Consider the following 16,197-nt stretch of genomic DNA (forward strand, 5'->3'; position numbering starts at 1 on the left):
TCCCTTTGCCAAACCCTTCTGCTGACATTTGAAGCAAGGTCTGTTTGGCCGTTTGCTCGATCACTATATGTAGCTTGAAAGACATATATCTCAACATTTAATTTATTTTCTCCATGGCTCTTCGTAACCGTGACTGTATATTTGACTTTATTCCATTTGTTGCCACCCCACGTTGCTTCAGCTCATTTTTCAGTTGTGGAATCTTCAGGACAAACTTGCCATTTTAAAAACAATTCTCTCTATGGGAATTTATTTCACAATCCCACTTTGACACCAATTGTAACGGATTTCTCGATAAAATTGTGTACCTATAACCCACGCTTGAGTTCGATCACTGGATTGTTAAATAAAAGTCCCAATTTAATGGCTATACACTTATCTTTATTTCTAATTCAAACTTAACGCTCTACTACTCATTATCCGAATTTACAACTTTTTTATTATATTTCAACTACTCTGAACACGGCAACACTCTAATTAGAACAGTCCTTGCTGCACAATCCATCAGCCATTATATAGTAGATCTTTAACAAAACTTCGTCGCTGGAACATTCTGGCAACTACAAATCCGCTGTCCAGTTGCTTCTGGCAATTTATCGCCGATTCAATTTTATTCTATTATCCGTGTTCGTCACAATTTTATACAGAGTAAAGCTAAGACGGCAATTACACGTTACAAACTGCACGTGCAGTTAACACAAATCTAGTTATAGCACAAACAGTCACCGACATTCCTCCCTTCCGTACTCACCACCGTATCAAACCAAATTTGTCAAAAGTTATGCCCGTAGTTGCAACGCAGAAATCTGTTGTTCTCTTTTGTTTTCATTTCACCAATGTTGCCACTCTTCTATTTGTGTACATGATTTCACTTATTTTGTTTTTTAGTTTTAATTTTTCATAATGTAGAAGCTCAAAACTTAAATCCAACTATTAAAAATAGTTTACATATGTATAAATAAGTGTATTTGACTGTGATTTTGAGTTATTTTAAGTATATTTCAAATATATTTAAGTTCATTTTTTAATTACCACAAATTATCGAGATTACCAACCCTGTTTTGCAAGAGATTGTTCTGTTGTTGTTGTTATGTACACCCGACTGTTATGTGAACGGAAGAGAGAGAGATTGCTCTCTCACTCTCAGCTTACTCGTACAGTTGATCCGGTCCACGATTTTACGTCGGTGACTGGTTGTGCCATTAGAGCGTTGTCGTGTTCAGAGCAACTGCGACATAAAGCAAAAAGTTGTAAGTTCAAACAGAGAAAGTATTGTAACGGATTTCTCGATAAATCGTCTAACTATAACTCACTCTTGAGCTCGATCACTGGATTGTTAAATTAATTTCCCAATTTAATGCTATACACTTATCTTTATTTCCAATTCCAACAACTTAACACTTATTGCTCGCTATTCGAACTTACAACTTATTGCTTATAGCTTAATTGCTCTTTACACGGCAACACTCTAATTAGAGCTGTCCCTGCTACACAATGCGGCAGCCCTTACATAGTAAATTTTTAACAGAAGTTCACTCCTAAATTCGGGCAACTACGAATTCGCTGTCTAGCTGCTTCTGGCAGTTTATCGTTGATTCTGATTTGTTCTGGTATTCGTGTTCGCTACACTGCCCTACAGCTAAGTCTGATCGTCCCGACTGGACATATTTGCCGTACCAAACGCTGCAAGCCGTTCCAGATGAACCACCTTCATTTTATTCCTTGGTCTTCCAATGGTCTGTATGCGATACACTACATCATTGAGTCGTTTAATAACCTAGTATGCTCCTTCCCAATTGCACTGTAATTTGGGAGATAACCCTTTCTTTCCGTATGGGTTACATAACAATACCCAATCGCCTTCAATAAAACCTTCAGAGTTCATTGCCTTGTCGTATTTTGCATTCATCTTATCGCTCATAATTTTGGTGCGCTGTCGCACCATAGCAGGTATATCCCTCATCTCATCTTCTACGATGCTATTGAAATCCTTAGCATTCCTTCCTCCGTTGGAGTTAATTCCAAATTTCAAATCAATCGATAGTCGAAGACTATTACCAAAAATTACCTTTGGTGGAGTCTGCCCCGTTGTTTCATGTACAGCTGACCGATAAGCCATCAGGAACAAGGATATATGGGTATCCCAATATTTTTGATACTTGTCCACAATTTTTCTCAAATATTCTTCCAAAGTTCGATTGAATCGTTCCAGCACCATGCCATCGGACTGCGGATGTAGTGCAGTTGTACGGGTTTTCCGGACACCCAGCTTCTGGCATATCTCCTGTATTAGAGCTGACTCAAAATTTCTTCCTTGGTCAGAATGTAATTCTATTGGAACACCATATCTCGATACCCAATCGTTGATGAATACATCCGCTACTGTTCCTGCCTCTTGGGTAGGAATTGCGTATACCTCTGGCCATTTGCTGAAATAGTCCATGACCACCAAACCATATCTGTTTCCTAATTAACTGATAGGAAATGGAACAGCTACATACATCGCTCAAACGGCGCACCTGAATTGTACTGCTTTAGCAGCAATGCACTCGACACAATTGGCGATCCACTCCGTAACTGATTGACGACAACCAACCCAATAAAATCTTTGTTTTAATTTCTCTAAGGTTTTAGTGATACCCATGTGTCCTCCACTTGGACCGTTGGGCAGCTTGTTGAGAACTTCAGGAATTCTTACTTTTGGAACAATCATCAGAGCTCGTAAATTTTGCCCATCTTCGCTTTCCCATACGCGATGCAAGCAGCCAGACACTAACACTTCAAACTATTCCATGGTGCCTAATAAGCCTTTGCGACTGGGCTTTCTGCAGCTATTTCTTCTCTCGTTGGACGTTTATTCATCTCCAATCCATGTATTACACTTTTCACATTTGGGTCCTCTTGCTGACATTTCCGTAACTTCTCTGGATCCCAGTCTGATGTTATAGTTATTAATCGGACATCTATAATGTCTTCTTTGGCCTCAGCTCGTCGTTTACGCCCAACTGGTTTATTGGGCTTGTTACAGTTGCGTGCAATATGGCCACTTTTTCCACAGTTGAAGCGCTTCCGTAGATTTTTCCAGTGTTTTCTGTATGTTGTAAATTTTTTTCAAGTAATTGGTTCACCCAAGTGTTCCTCTATTTCTACTTTGTGAGCTTTAAATGTTTGAATGCAAAGCAGAGAAGCAGAGATGCAGTGTCCTGTGTCAGAGCATACGAAACGGTTTCTGCAAACGTCAATTTTGGACATGCTAATGCAGCGAAGCATGTATTGTTATCTCGTATTCCATTGACGAAAGTCTGAATTTTCGTGTCCTACGTGGAATACATTAAATGGATTTATGTGCATAAACTAAGTGAGCTAACCTCTTACTCTCTGTAGCAAACTCCTGCAACGACTCATTGGCCTTCTGGCGGCGATTTCTCAACTCGATTTGAAAGATCTGCTTCCTGTGTTCACTACCATGCCGTTTTTCTAATGCACCCATCAACGTTTCATAACTACTCGCCTCGCAGTTTGGAATGGTCTAAAATATCTCCGATGCAGATCCTTTTAATGCAACGAACAATGCAGCTACTTTATCTTCAGCGTTCCAATATTTGAAGATGCCGTCTTTTCGAATTGAAGCTTAAAAACGTGGAACGGAACAGTGATCAGACAACATCAAAGGATGGAGATTTTACTTTGGATGTGATTTTTTAATTCATCCCTTTCAGTTTAAATTTTATCCCGTTCTTCCGAAATCTGTGAGGACGCTTGTGAGGTCACCTGTGCTGACATGCACCCGTTCAGTTCTTCCGACTGCGAGAACACTTGTGCTGGTATACAAGCTTCTTGCTCTTCATACTGTGAAGACCCTGGTTCACACGCTTCCTCCACTTCCAACTGTGAGGATACCTGTGCTGATATACGTGCATCTTGCGCTGCGAACCGCTCTTCCGACCGCGTTTCTAACGAGGACTATTGGGATTGTTGTGTCAACATTTGTAATGATACCTCTGCTATTTGTTGGGTTATACGTGCATCCTGCTCTTTAAATTGTGTCGACATTTGCGTTGACAAATGCATTGACATTTGTGACATCTCTTTTCCTATCTGCGATATTGCAGCAAAAATCATGTTAATGTCCATGTGAAAGACATATTCCTCAACATTAATGTTTTCCGCCTCCATGGCCTCTCTCAACCGTGATTGTAATTCAGTTTTTAATCCATTTGTCGCCAAACCACGTTGCTCCAGCTCCTTTTTCAGTTGTGGAATCTTCAGTTCGTTAAACTTGGCCATTTTCAAATAATTATCTCCTTGGGAATTTATTTGACAATCCCACTTCTGACACCAATTGTAACGGATTTCTCGATAAATCGTCTAACTGTAACTCACTCTTGAGCTCGATCACTGGATTGTTAAATTAAAGTCCCAATTTAATGCTATACACTTGTCTATATTTCCAATTCCAACAACTTAACTTAAGCGAGCAATAAGTCGCTATTCGAACTTACAACTTATTGCTTATAGCTTAATTACTCTTTACACGGCAACACTCTAATTAGAACTGTCCCTGCTGCACAGTCCGGCAGCCCTTATATAGAAAATTTTTAACAAAAGTTCGCTACTAGAACATTCTGGCAACTACGATATCGCTGTCTAGTTGCTTCTGGCAGTTTATCGTCAATTCTGATTTGTTCTGGTATAGAGAAGGTTCATGTGTGCCGATTGTCAAAATTTTCCTCTTGACGGAGGGTTACTCGCCAACATTAGAGGATTTCACCACAAACAAATTATAAGCGGATTTCACCACAATTTTATAAATATTCAATAAATAAATTCAATTTTGAGAAATGTACGTTTACAGATTCGTATATTTACAATGTGCAAACGAATTTACATAGGTATAATTTTAAGATATTCTGCACATACAGGGCGACTCACGAATCGTGCTACAAAAAGAAACCGTAATAAGTTTCTTTTTTATCAATTTTTTTTGTATTGTATAGAAAATTTTTATCTAATTTTATCCAATTCATTATTCCTCCATGCTCAACTACGCATATTCGGCACCTAATTCGGATCAAACTGTGGCAACACTTCAAGCTCTTAAGCTGTAATTTTTTAGCTGTGTACATTTGTGTTTTTATTTTAAAAAATTCTTGAAGTTTAATTGATTTTTATTACCGTGTTAATACAAATTTTTAGTGATTAAACTCTCAGTTTCATGATAAGTATTAAATGTTCTGTTTTGTGCGGTATTAAAAGTTTAAAGTTTCCAATTTTTGGTGCCGAGTCAGCCTTTTGTTTCATTTTGTTTTATTTTATTCTATTTTCTCACTTTGTTTATCTTATTTACTTCTTTATTCACAGCTGTGTTGCGTTTAGCTTTTTATTTGTTACAGTGCTTCTAAAATGCTCGCTATATTGCTTCTTCAAATTGTCTTGGTTTTAAATTTTGATAAAAAAATTGTTCTTAATTGAATTTATTATTATTAATATTTTATTAAAAAACTAATTTATTAAAAATTTAGGCACTATGAAAAATTGTTCAAATCTTTTAAGTGCCTGAAAGATTCTCACGAATCTTCTAAACCTGCTCCTAAGCGTAAACGTCCTTCCTATGAAGTAACACTTAGTTCTTCTGTTCAGAAAAGAACGTCTCCTCCCAATGACCTAATAAATATCTCTTTTCCTTGCCCTCAAGGTGATAAGCCATCAACTTCCAAAGAGCTCAATTCCCCAAAAGCTCTATCTAATAATAGTAATAAGTGTCTCACAATTCCAGAGGCTCCCCCTATTAACTTAGTAGCATCAGTTAATAATTTGATAATTATTCCACCTAAAAAGTCTATATTTATTTCGAGACTTGCCAAAGATACCTTGGTGGAGGACATTAAATCTTACATTTCGTCACGATTAAAAATCGATGACATCAATATACGTAAATTTAACTTCAATTATGATAGAAGTATATCATCGTTTAAAATAGACGTATCTCTTGAAACATTCAAAAAGATCTTAGATAGTTCATTCTGGCCACCTGGGACTTTTGTACGCGAATTTAAACCTAAACTTAGAAGTCAAACTGAGGAAAACATTGTTAAATTACCAAAAGCAACCACCGATATAAAAAACTGATTGGTAGAAATTCGCTAAGCATTTATTATCAAAATGTTAGAGGCCTTAATATAAAATTAACTGACTTGTATTTGAACAGTTCCAATTTTAATTTCCATATATTATAATTGGATTTACAGAAACTTGGTTAAAACCTCACATTTTTGATAATGAGATTTTAAACAACGAATTTCAAATTTTTAGATGTGATCGACTGAACAGAATCGGTGGAGGTGTTCTATTTTCCGTGCATTCCTCTATCCCATCTGAAAATATTCTTGTTCCAGGGACCGACTCATTTGAATTTAAATGTATTAGAGTATACGTTAAAAGTTGCTTTATTTATTTAACCCTATCTTATATACCACCCCATTCGGACTTATCTGTATACATGCAGCATGCTTCTTTAATAAATAGTGCTACCTCGAAGGCAAATAATGCAAATTCAATAATTGTATTAGGTGATTTCAATTTACCGTGTGCTTCGTGGAAACTTTTCGATGACTATATCGTGCCGATTTCCAATCGGTCATGTTTTAATGAGTTTTTCGAAAAAATGTCCGAGTTGGGTCTGAACCAAATTAATTTGATTCCGAATAAATTTGGTAAATGCTTAGATTTAGTATACGTTGATACCTTTGCAAAGTGTTCCGTTATTCAGAGTAATCCTCTTGTTCTACCAGAAGACTCATATCATCCTGCTTTGGAAATATCTGTCGAAATCTTAGGCATTGTACGGGATAATAATCATCAAACTTCGTGCTTCTGTACTCGGTTTAACTTTGCAAAAGCTAATTTAAAAAAATTAAATACAGAACATTCTACAATAACATGGCCTAATTATAATGGTGACATTGAATTGAGTGTCTCTCATTTTAATAACATTATTATGAAATTATTTGAAAAGTATGTTCCAATAGTAATTGTTAATAAAAGCAAAAGTATAAGTCCGTGGTTTTCGAAAGAGTTATATAAATTGAAAAACAGAAAAACTCGAGCCTTTAAACATTTTAAAAAAACCGGTTCACTTGTCGACTATTCTAAATATTCTCTATTGCGTCGACAATATTTTGACCTAAACAAAAAATGTAATAATAATTACTTAAATAAAGTAAAAAAAAAAAAATTGTAAGTAATCCAAAATCGTTTTATGATTTCGTCAACTCCAAACGCAACACCAATATGTTTGCAGAATTTTTCAAGTCAAACTACTGTAATAATTCTTCCAAAACTTTTTCTTATCAGCAAGTGCTGTGTTCGAATACTTTAATTAACGCTCCAGTTATTTCTGAAGAAGACGTCCTTTTTAATTTAAATAAGTTAAAACCATCTTTTAGTTATGGCCCAGACATGATACCCTCATGCTTCCTAAAAAATAGTGCCAAATATATTTACTTGCCTTTGACAAGGATATTTAATTCCTCTCTTAAACACGGTATATTTCCTTCAATATGGAAACAGTCATTTATAATCCCTTTGTATAAAAGTGGATTTAGATCCAACATTGAAAACTATAGAGGTATCGCAAAACTATCAGTTATACCTAAACTTTTTGAAGCTATCATCACTGACCATATAACCTTTTCGATTTCTCCGTTAATTTCCTCATCTCAGCATGGATTTCGTAAAGGGAACTCGACTATAACAAACTTACTTGAATTTGTAAACCATGTATCATTGGGTTTTAGGGAACATAAGCATACGGATGTTATATACACAGACTTTAGCAAAGCTTTCGATAAAGTAAATATCTCGATTCTCATACATAAACTTGATCTGCTGGGCTTTCAGCCAAGATTCCTTCAATGGGTATCTTCCTATCTTTATAATAGAACACAACGAGTGATATTTGAGGATACACCTTCAGATACAATTAATGTTTCTTCTGGTGTTCCGCAAGGTAGTCATCTTGGCCCGATTCTGTTCTTGTTGTTTATTAACGATATCTCTTCAGTAATAGAATTCTCAAAAATTTTATTATACGCTGACGATTTAAAGCTTTTTAAATTTAAAGCTTTTTAAATCATACACTTGAGGAAAGGTGTCTGTTGCAAACAGACTTAAACAATTTGGTTGCATGGTGTGATAGAAATGATTTGCCATTGAATCTCAATAAATGTAAGACGATGTGCTTTTCCGGTAGATCTGTGCACCCCTCTTCTTATGTAATAAAACACCATATTCTAGAGCAAGTTTTAAACTATGTTGATTTGGGAGTTAATATGGACCCTAAGCTTAATTTCAGTCTTCATATTGATACCATGGTCTTGAAAGCAAAAGCTGTCCTCAGTTTTGTTAAACGTTGGTCTAAAGAATTTAGAGATCCGTATATTACTAAAACACTTTATACAACTTTGGTTAGACCTATATTGGAATATGGCTCTGTGGTATGGAACCCTAGCTACCAAATCCATTCTGACAAGTTAGAGTCGGTTCAAAAACAATTTTTATTTTTCGCCTTAGCGCATTTCCGATGGGATGCTAGGGTAAGTCTACCTCCATACACTAGTCGTTTAATACTTATTAATCTATCTACACTTTCTAGTCGTAGGGAAATGCTTGGCATAACATTCTTAGTGAAACTTTTGAATGGAACTGTTTGCAGTTCTTTTCTCCTGTCTGAAATTAAATTCAATATCACGGTTCGCCTTTCGAGGCAGTTTAGACCTTTACTGCTAAAATCCTGTAGATCAAATTTTGAACTAAATGAGCCATTCCGCCGTATATGTCATGATTTTAATTCTCATTCCAGCACATTTGACTTATCTGACTCACTTTACAAAATTAAAAAGACTTTATTGTTTTCTCTTAATAAATGAAAATGTAACAATTTATTATATTGTAACTTTAGATCTTAGCTGTTGAAGTTTTTGTTTCTGTAGCTGAGCAGTTTTAGATCTCAACACTTAAAAAACTCTCTTGCCTTTTCTGACTCGGCTAATTCCGCACGTATGCGGATTGCGCCCCTCGCGTCGGTTGGGCGGGAGGAGGGCAATCGTTGGGTTATTATTATTAATCAGAAAATTATTGCGGGCTGAAGGGTTGAAGTCGGGATTGCCGCAAATATCTATCCATACACACTTTTACAAACATACATCGCATATGGGCAAGTGCAAAATCAACCCCTATTCATATACAACGTGGCATGCGAAATGGATACAAAGTCAACAAGTCGTGTGCATATATACGAGCCGATGTGTGTAAAAAAAATTCGAATATTTACATACATACTTACGTCCATTTTTTGACAAATACAGTCAATCCCGGTTAAGTGCCAAAACCAAAGATGCAGATTTTTTGTGCTTTGTAGTACATAAGCGATTGTGGCACTTAAGCGAGTGGTATCAAAAAAAATAATTTCTATGTATTTAAAGAAAAATTACCGTTTTCCTTTAAAAATTAAGAACAAAAAAACGTGAGAATAATTTACTATAAATTTGGGCTTCGCCTATTTGGCTGACATATTGACTTGTAACGATTGTTGTTTTTGTAGAACAATGTTTGTAGTTTTCGCGGGTGACATATTTACATGTGTACGCATATACATATGTATGTATGTTGGTTTGTGTATGCATTATTTGTTCGGCAATTTTTGTATACATAGATATATGCGTGTACATATAAATCAATGCGCGCACATATAGTGTATTGATAAGTGATAAAATCATGATTTGAATTTCTGAATGCGTACCTTCAAATACATATATGACTATATAAGATTAGGAATGTATATTAGGTACAAACTAAATAAAATTATTAAATGCCCAAATTGACTATAAATATTATTTCGAAATTCCATAATTTGATCTCATCAGTTTTGCATGCATTCATAAAAATTCGCAAAATGATATTCATATCAATAAATATGATTGCATATAAACGTATAAAAATATAAGCCAAAAGAGTAACATGCGGCTGTAATATCAATGCAAACTTCTGAGCATAATTTTCATTGAATTCTCAGCTCTGTTTACGCTCTACTGTTAAAATTTCTCCTTCCGAGCCAGACGTGGTGAAATCCACTAATAGAATCTTGTTAGGTTTTGACAATTCACACGCTGGTCCGCAATTGAACCTTCCCTATAATACACGTTCTCTGGTTCAAATAACGAGCAATAAGTATTAAGCTGTTGGAATAAGAAATATAGATTGGCTTATAGCTTTTGTGTGACTTTTATTTAACAATCCAGTGATCGTTACAAATGGTGTCAGAAGTTGGATTGTCAAATAAACTCCCAAATAGAGAATTGTTTGAAAATTACCATATATAACGATTTGAAGATTCCACAAATTAAAAAGTAGCTGTCGAAACGTAGCTTGGCAACAAAGGAAGTAAAGCTCAAAAAAGAGTCGCGAACACAAAGAGCCATGAAGCAAAAAACATTAATTTTGAGGAATATGTCTTTCAATTGGAATTAGAGAAAGAGACAATAATTATACAAGAAAAGGAAGTGACTCAATGTTCAGTAGAGGTTATTTGTGCTGTGTTAGAATCATTCTTTGAGATTTTTTCAGCACAGTTGTCAGCAGCGAAAGATCTGGACGTGAGTAGGTTAGCGCAGCTGTCCTCACAGTTGGAAGAGCAAAAAGCTTGTATATCAGAACAAGAGTCCTTACAGTCGGAATAGCTGGTCGTGCGTATGTTAGTGCAGGTGCCCTCACAGTTGAAAATTCAGTAAGCGTGTGAACCTGTAATGGGTCCTGACAGTCAGTTGTGTACCAGTAAAAGGGTCCTCACAGTCAGAAGAGCAAGAAGCTTGTATACCAGGACAAGTGTCCTCGCAGTAGGAAGAGGAGGAAGCGTGTGTACCAGTAAAGGGTCCTCACAGTCGAGAGAGCTGGACGTGCGTATCTCAGAGCAGCTGTCTTCACAGTTGGAAGAAGCATGTTAACCAGCAAAAGGGTCCTCACAGTCAAAAGAGCAAGAAGCTTGTGTACCAGTAAAAGGGTCCTCACAGTCAGAAGAGCAAGAAGCTTGTGTAGCAGCACAAGTGCCCTTACAATTGGAAGAGCAGGAAGCGTGTATACCAGCACAAGATTCCTCACAGTTGGAAGACCACGAATCGTGTATACCAGTTCAGTTGTCCTCACAGAAGGAAAAGCAGGATAAATCCTGAAACAAATGACACTTTGAAGAAGGTCCAGAATTGGATGGTGTCATGCATAAAGTAGGTTTGAACCAATGTACAACGAGTAAAGAAATAGCTTCATAAAGCTCAGTCGCAAAAGTATATTGGTCAAAGCGGAGCAGTTTAAAGTTTGTGTGTGGCTGCTTGCATTGAGTACGAAAATGGGCAAAGCTTACTAACTTATGGTTTTTCCGAAGTTTAGAATTCCTGAAGCTCTTAACGTGGAGTACAAAGGTCCAAGAGGAGGGCACTTGGGAATCACGAAAACCTTTGAGAAATCGAAGCAAAGGTTTTATTGGACTGGTTGTCGTCATACAGGTATGGAGAGGATTGCGAAATATGCTGAGTGCATTGTAGCTAGTGAAGGATCATTTTAACGAGTGGTTAGAAGTAAATATAACTCCTAATCAAGAAGCTAAACCAGTGACGGACGCATTTGTCAACAAGTGAGTAACGAGATTCGGTATTCCAATGGAATTAAGTTCTGATCAAGAATGGAATCTCGAGTCAGCTTTGAGTCAAGGGATGTACCAGAAACTGGGTATTCGGAAAACGGATGGAATTAACTCCAAGAAGAAAAGGAGGGCTGCGGAAGTTAACACCAGCTTAGAAGACGAATTGGTGGACATAAAAGCTTTGCGTTTGTTACCGCAAATATGTTAAATCGTTACGATCAGACTTAGGCGGAGGGTAGTGTGACGAACACAGATGATAGAACAAAATCGAATCGAAGATAAATTGCCAGAAGCAACTAGTTAGCGAACTCGTAGTTGACAGAATGTTCCAGAGGCGATATTTTGTTAAATATCTCCTATACAAGGGCTGCCAGATTGTGCAGCACGGACAGTTCTAGTTAGAGTGTTGTCGTGTTCAGAGTAATTGATATAGAATTAAAAAGTTGTAAATTCGGATAATGAGTAGTAAAGCCCGAGCCCGACGATACGGTCTCTTCGTCTTTTCTGGTCCTCTTATCGTTACAGAAAACTGATTTGGGCGGCAAAAAAAGTCCTCGTTTGAACATGCCCATACATAGCACATTTACACAGTTTTGCGGTGTTACAATGCAAGTATTGTGAACTGTTTTCCCCACGCATTCTCAATAATCTAAATATCTATAAGAAACCTTACCACGACTTGGTGAAAACGGTTCTGTTAGACGGCTTTTACATTGGGACTCTTTTGACCTTCATATTTTTCAAATTCTCTTTTGGTGTCGCTCTGTACATTCACACCGTCAAAAAGAGTCCAGCAACTCGAGTATAGTTTTTCTGCATTCCTTTTTACAAAATTTTTGTAAATATTTGTGAGGTTCGACTGCGCAACATTTAGAGCGTGTTGCATTTCATTTGTATGTTGAGATGTTGGTCACACATTTTGCTTGCAATGAATTACCATGAATATAGTAGAACAATATGCATAATACCTACCCGCTTAATAATTTCAAAGAAATACTTAAGATGGGAATTCCCTAATCCACCAGAATGTTTTGAATATCCGCTACTAATTATTTCAAGGCCAAATTTATAACAGGAATTTCCTAGTCTTTAATTATTAAAAATTCATAATTTCTTTACTCCATAATCTATATCTTAATTTTCTCCTTATTTACAATTTTTCAAAATATTTCTATTATTCTATGCATACATATTTGCATATTACATACAAAAAATAGATAACAGAATTAAAATTTGTGAACGAATTTATTTAAACCGAGCGCTCTTGCAACCATTTAAAGAATTTGAAAGTGAAAAAGAATGCTGAAAAGGGTAGTAGCGAGCTATTACGAACAAGAACACAAAGGGTGCCACCCGATCACGAGTGGCACGGTCCCTTCGTCTTTCCTCGTCGTCCCCTCGCCCTCAATAAACCGGTTTGGGTTACAAAAGAATCTGTGTGTAAAAGTAGAGTTAGTTAAATATATCATCCAGCTAAGCTAAGCGGTTAAAGATGAATAAATTAGTATTGAGAAAACGCTTTCGTACCAATTTCACTTAACCGAACACAATGAAACTTTATTCACATATTTTACGGAATGTGCTAAAATTAATTTGGTTTCTGGTTGTTAAATAAATTTCAAATTTAAAAAGAAATATTTTGGCAGATATGATGGTTTGCCGAAATATTTCAGAATGTAACAAAGCTAAAATGCATAAAAAGCTTAAATTAGAGATTTGTTTTTGTTATTAATCTTTGATGTTTATTTAAGGGATTCAAGGGAGAGCTGGTATTTAAATACTTTGAAATCCGGATAGCGGATTCAGGATCGCATGATAAATGTTGAATCCTTATCAAATTTTGTGGGAAATCTTTATAAATTCGCATTTAAAACCCAAAAACATAAATTTTTCGGTTTACATATAGTGAGTTTTCTTACACTTCACTTAAATGTTTCAACACGTTTATTTTATTCCTACACTCCTATTTAATACATAAATATTAATGTGTGTATATGTTTAGTTAATATTTTTGTGATATAATTAGCAAAGTACATGTCTATGGTAGAGCTCAAATATTCCCTACACCTATAAATTTCCTCTTTTACTCCACTACACTTTCAAATCTAACTTTTTGTTTTTAAATGGAAAATTTTGTTATAAAAGTATTACAAATTAGGCCTTTAGAAGGCCCATTGTGATACCACCGGGACTGTGGTCCCCTCACTCTATTGGCTCCTCTCTGAACCACCCCGTACTTCTGTTGAACTTCATCAGTGAGACAAGTTTTATCCGGGGCGTCGTCAAGAAACCCACGACCGATGGCTGCGATTCTTTTCCTATATAGTTCAGCGCAATCGCATAGAAGATGTTTAATGGTCACCTCCTCTTCTACTTCCTGACAGCTTCTACAATGGTCGTAATATGGCGTACCAAGTCTACTTGCATGTCTGCCTATTAGACAGTGGCCTGTTAGTACTCCTACGAGAGTTCTTATATCATTCCTCTTGAATTTTAACAGTTGGCATGTGCGGCTCATATTCCATTCTTGCCACGTTTGCCTGCTAGTTGAGCAGGTAAGGGATTGATTCCACTGACACTCGGCTATATTAATGACATGTTTGTCGATTAGGTATCTACAAGTAGCCAGAGGCATATTTATGTCCTCCTTACCAGGGTCTAGTTGTAGGGTGGTGCCTGTTCTTGCTAGTTCATCTGCTACGCAGTTCCCGGGGATGTCACTGTGTCCTGGGTCCCATTGCAGATTTACCGTGAAATAGGATGACAGATCCGCTAGAAGATCTTTCACTGTCTTCGACGAAATCCTATGAGACATCAGAGATTTCAAAGCCGCCTGGCTGTCTGTATATATAAATACACTTCTTGTTGTGATTACATTTTTTGTTAGTACAAGAAAGCTTTCTTTAATTGCAGTGACCTCTGCTTGGAAGACACTGCAGTGGTCTGGTAACCGAAAGGCGATTTTGGTATCTAGTTTAGCCGAGAAGACACCGCCGCCTACTCGGTTATCCATCCTTTCACACTCCTCTCTGGAAGGGAAGGCAATATTGAGGACCGGATTTAGGTTCAGCTCCATACGATCGCGAAAATCCGTAGTTATGGGAAGAAACGGGAACTTTCTAAGAAAGAATGCCCCTTCTGCCCCTTCATAGAATGCCCCTTGTTGCTGGCGACTAGTAGGGAGGATTCATCAGTCTCAGAGCTGACTTCGTTGCCATTTGCTTGCAATACAAATCTGTTGGCAACAAGTATAAAATTATGTTGAGTGCCTGGCTTGGCATAGTTCTGAGAGCTCGGCTGACGCAAATACTAGCTGCTCTTTGTATACTTTCCATGCTTCTAATCGCATATTTCTTTTCTGTGATTGGCCACCATACTACTATACCGTCGGTCATGATCGGCCTTACAATTGCTGTGTAGAGCCAGTGAGCTACCCGAGGCGTCAGTCCCCATCTGGGCCCCACCATTCTTTTACACGTGTAAAGCGCTGTAGCTGCTTTCTTACCCTCGCTTCCAAGTTTTGTTCCAAGAAAGCTTCCTGTCCAAAATTAGTCCCAAGTAGTATGTTTTTTCTCCTATCGTTAGCCTGGTGCCATTTAAAGAATACTAGCTCTGTCTTGCTTATCATTGCATAAGGCGGAGGAATACTTCTAGTGCGTTGCCCGAGATAAAAATCGATTGGAATCAATTGTTTAGCGATCGTTAAGAGTTGCGTGAGATATCTCCCAATGGTGATTCTAAGGTAGGTTACCTTATTTTCTGCTTTAACGATGAAAATACCATTTTTGTACTTATATTTCCTTGCCTGCAAGTTGTATTGCCTTGCAATTTGCTATTTTATTATTATTATTATACGCATGCTCAGAGGGGACTTCACAAGGGGACTCTTATGTCATTCATTATGGGCAAATTCTTTTTTGGTGTGGCTCTATGCGTTCACACGAGCGAAAAGAGTCTAGCAACTCGAGTCGAGTTTTTCTGTCTTCCTTTTCACAAAATCTTCGCGAACATTTGTGTGGTTCGGTTATTGGTGATGAGCGAAGCAGCGATTTTTCAGTTTCAGTACAAAGAGCGATTGCGATTTTTAAATCAGTTATTTTTATAGCTATTGCTATTGCTACTTTTCTTAATAGATAAGTTATCATTGTACAATCGTACATGTAACTAAAAATTGGCTGTTTTCCTATGTGTGTAACACAGCTGAGATCACCTAATAGATATCTGACTTTTATTAAACAGAGATGTAAATAAAAAGAATTAGCGTAATAACTTTTTTAATAACAGGTATTTGTAATGGAAAACATTAATCAAAACTTTCAAAAATATATTCGAAACAAAAGTTTATTGCATTTTTTTTTTGTTTTTTGCTGATCACTTCTGAGGATGCAATGGAGGTGTGTAACCGATCTTGTTTGGGTGTTTGGTTTCCCAGGAGCCTATAATCTACTTTCCATAACAAATGTAACTAGAAAAACAAAATATTTATATATAATCAGGTACACTTC

The sequence above is a fragment of the Bactrocera oleae genome, chromosome 6, assembly GCF_042242935.1.
Source record: "Bactrocera oleae isolate idBacOlea1 chromosome 6, idBacOlea1, whole genome shotgun sequence".
NCBI classification, from domain to species: domain Eukaryota; kingdom Metazoa; phylum Arthropoda; class Insecta; order Diptera; family Tephritidae; genus Bactrocera; species Bactrocera oleae.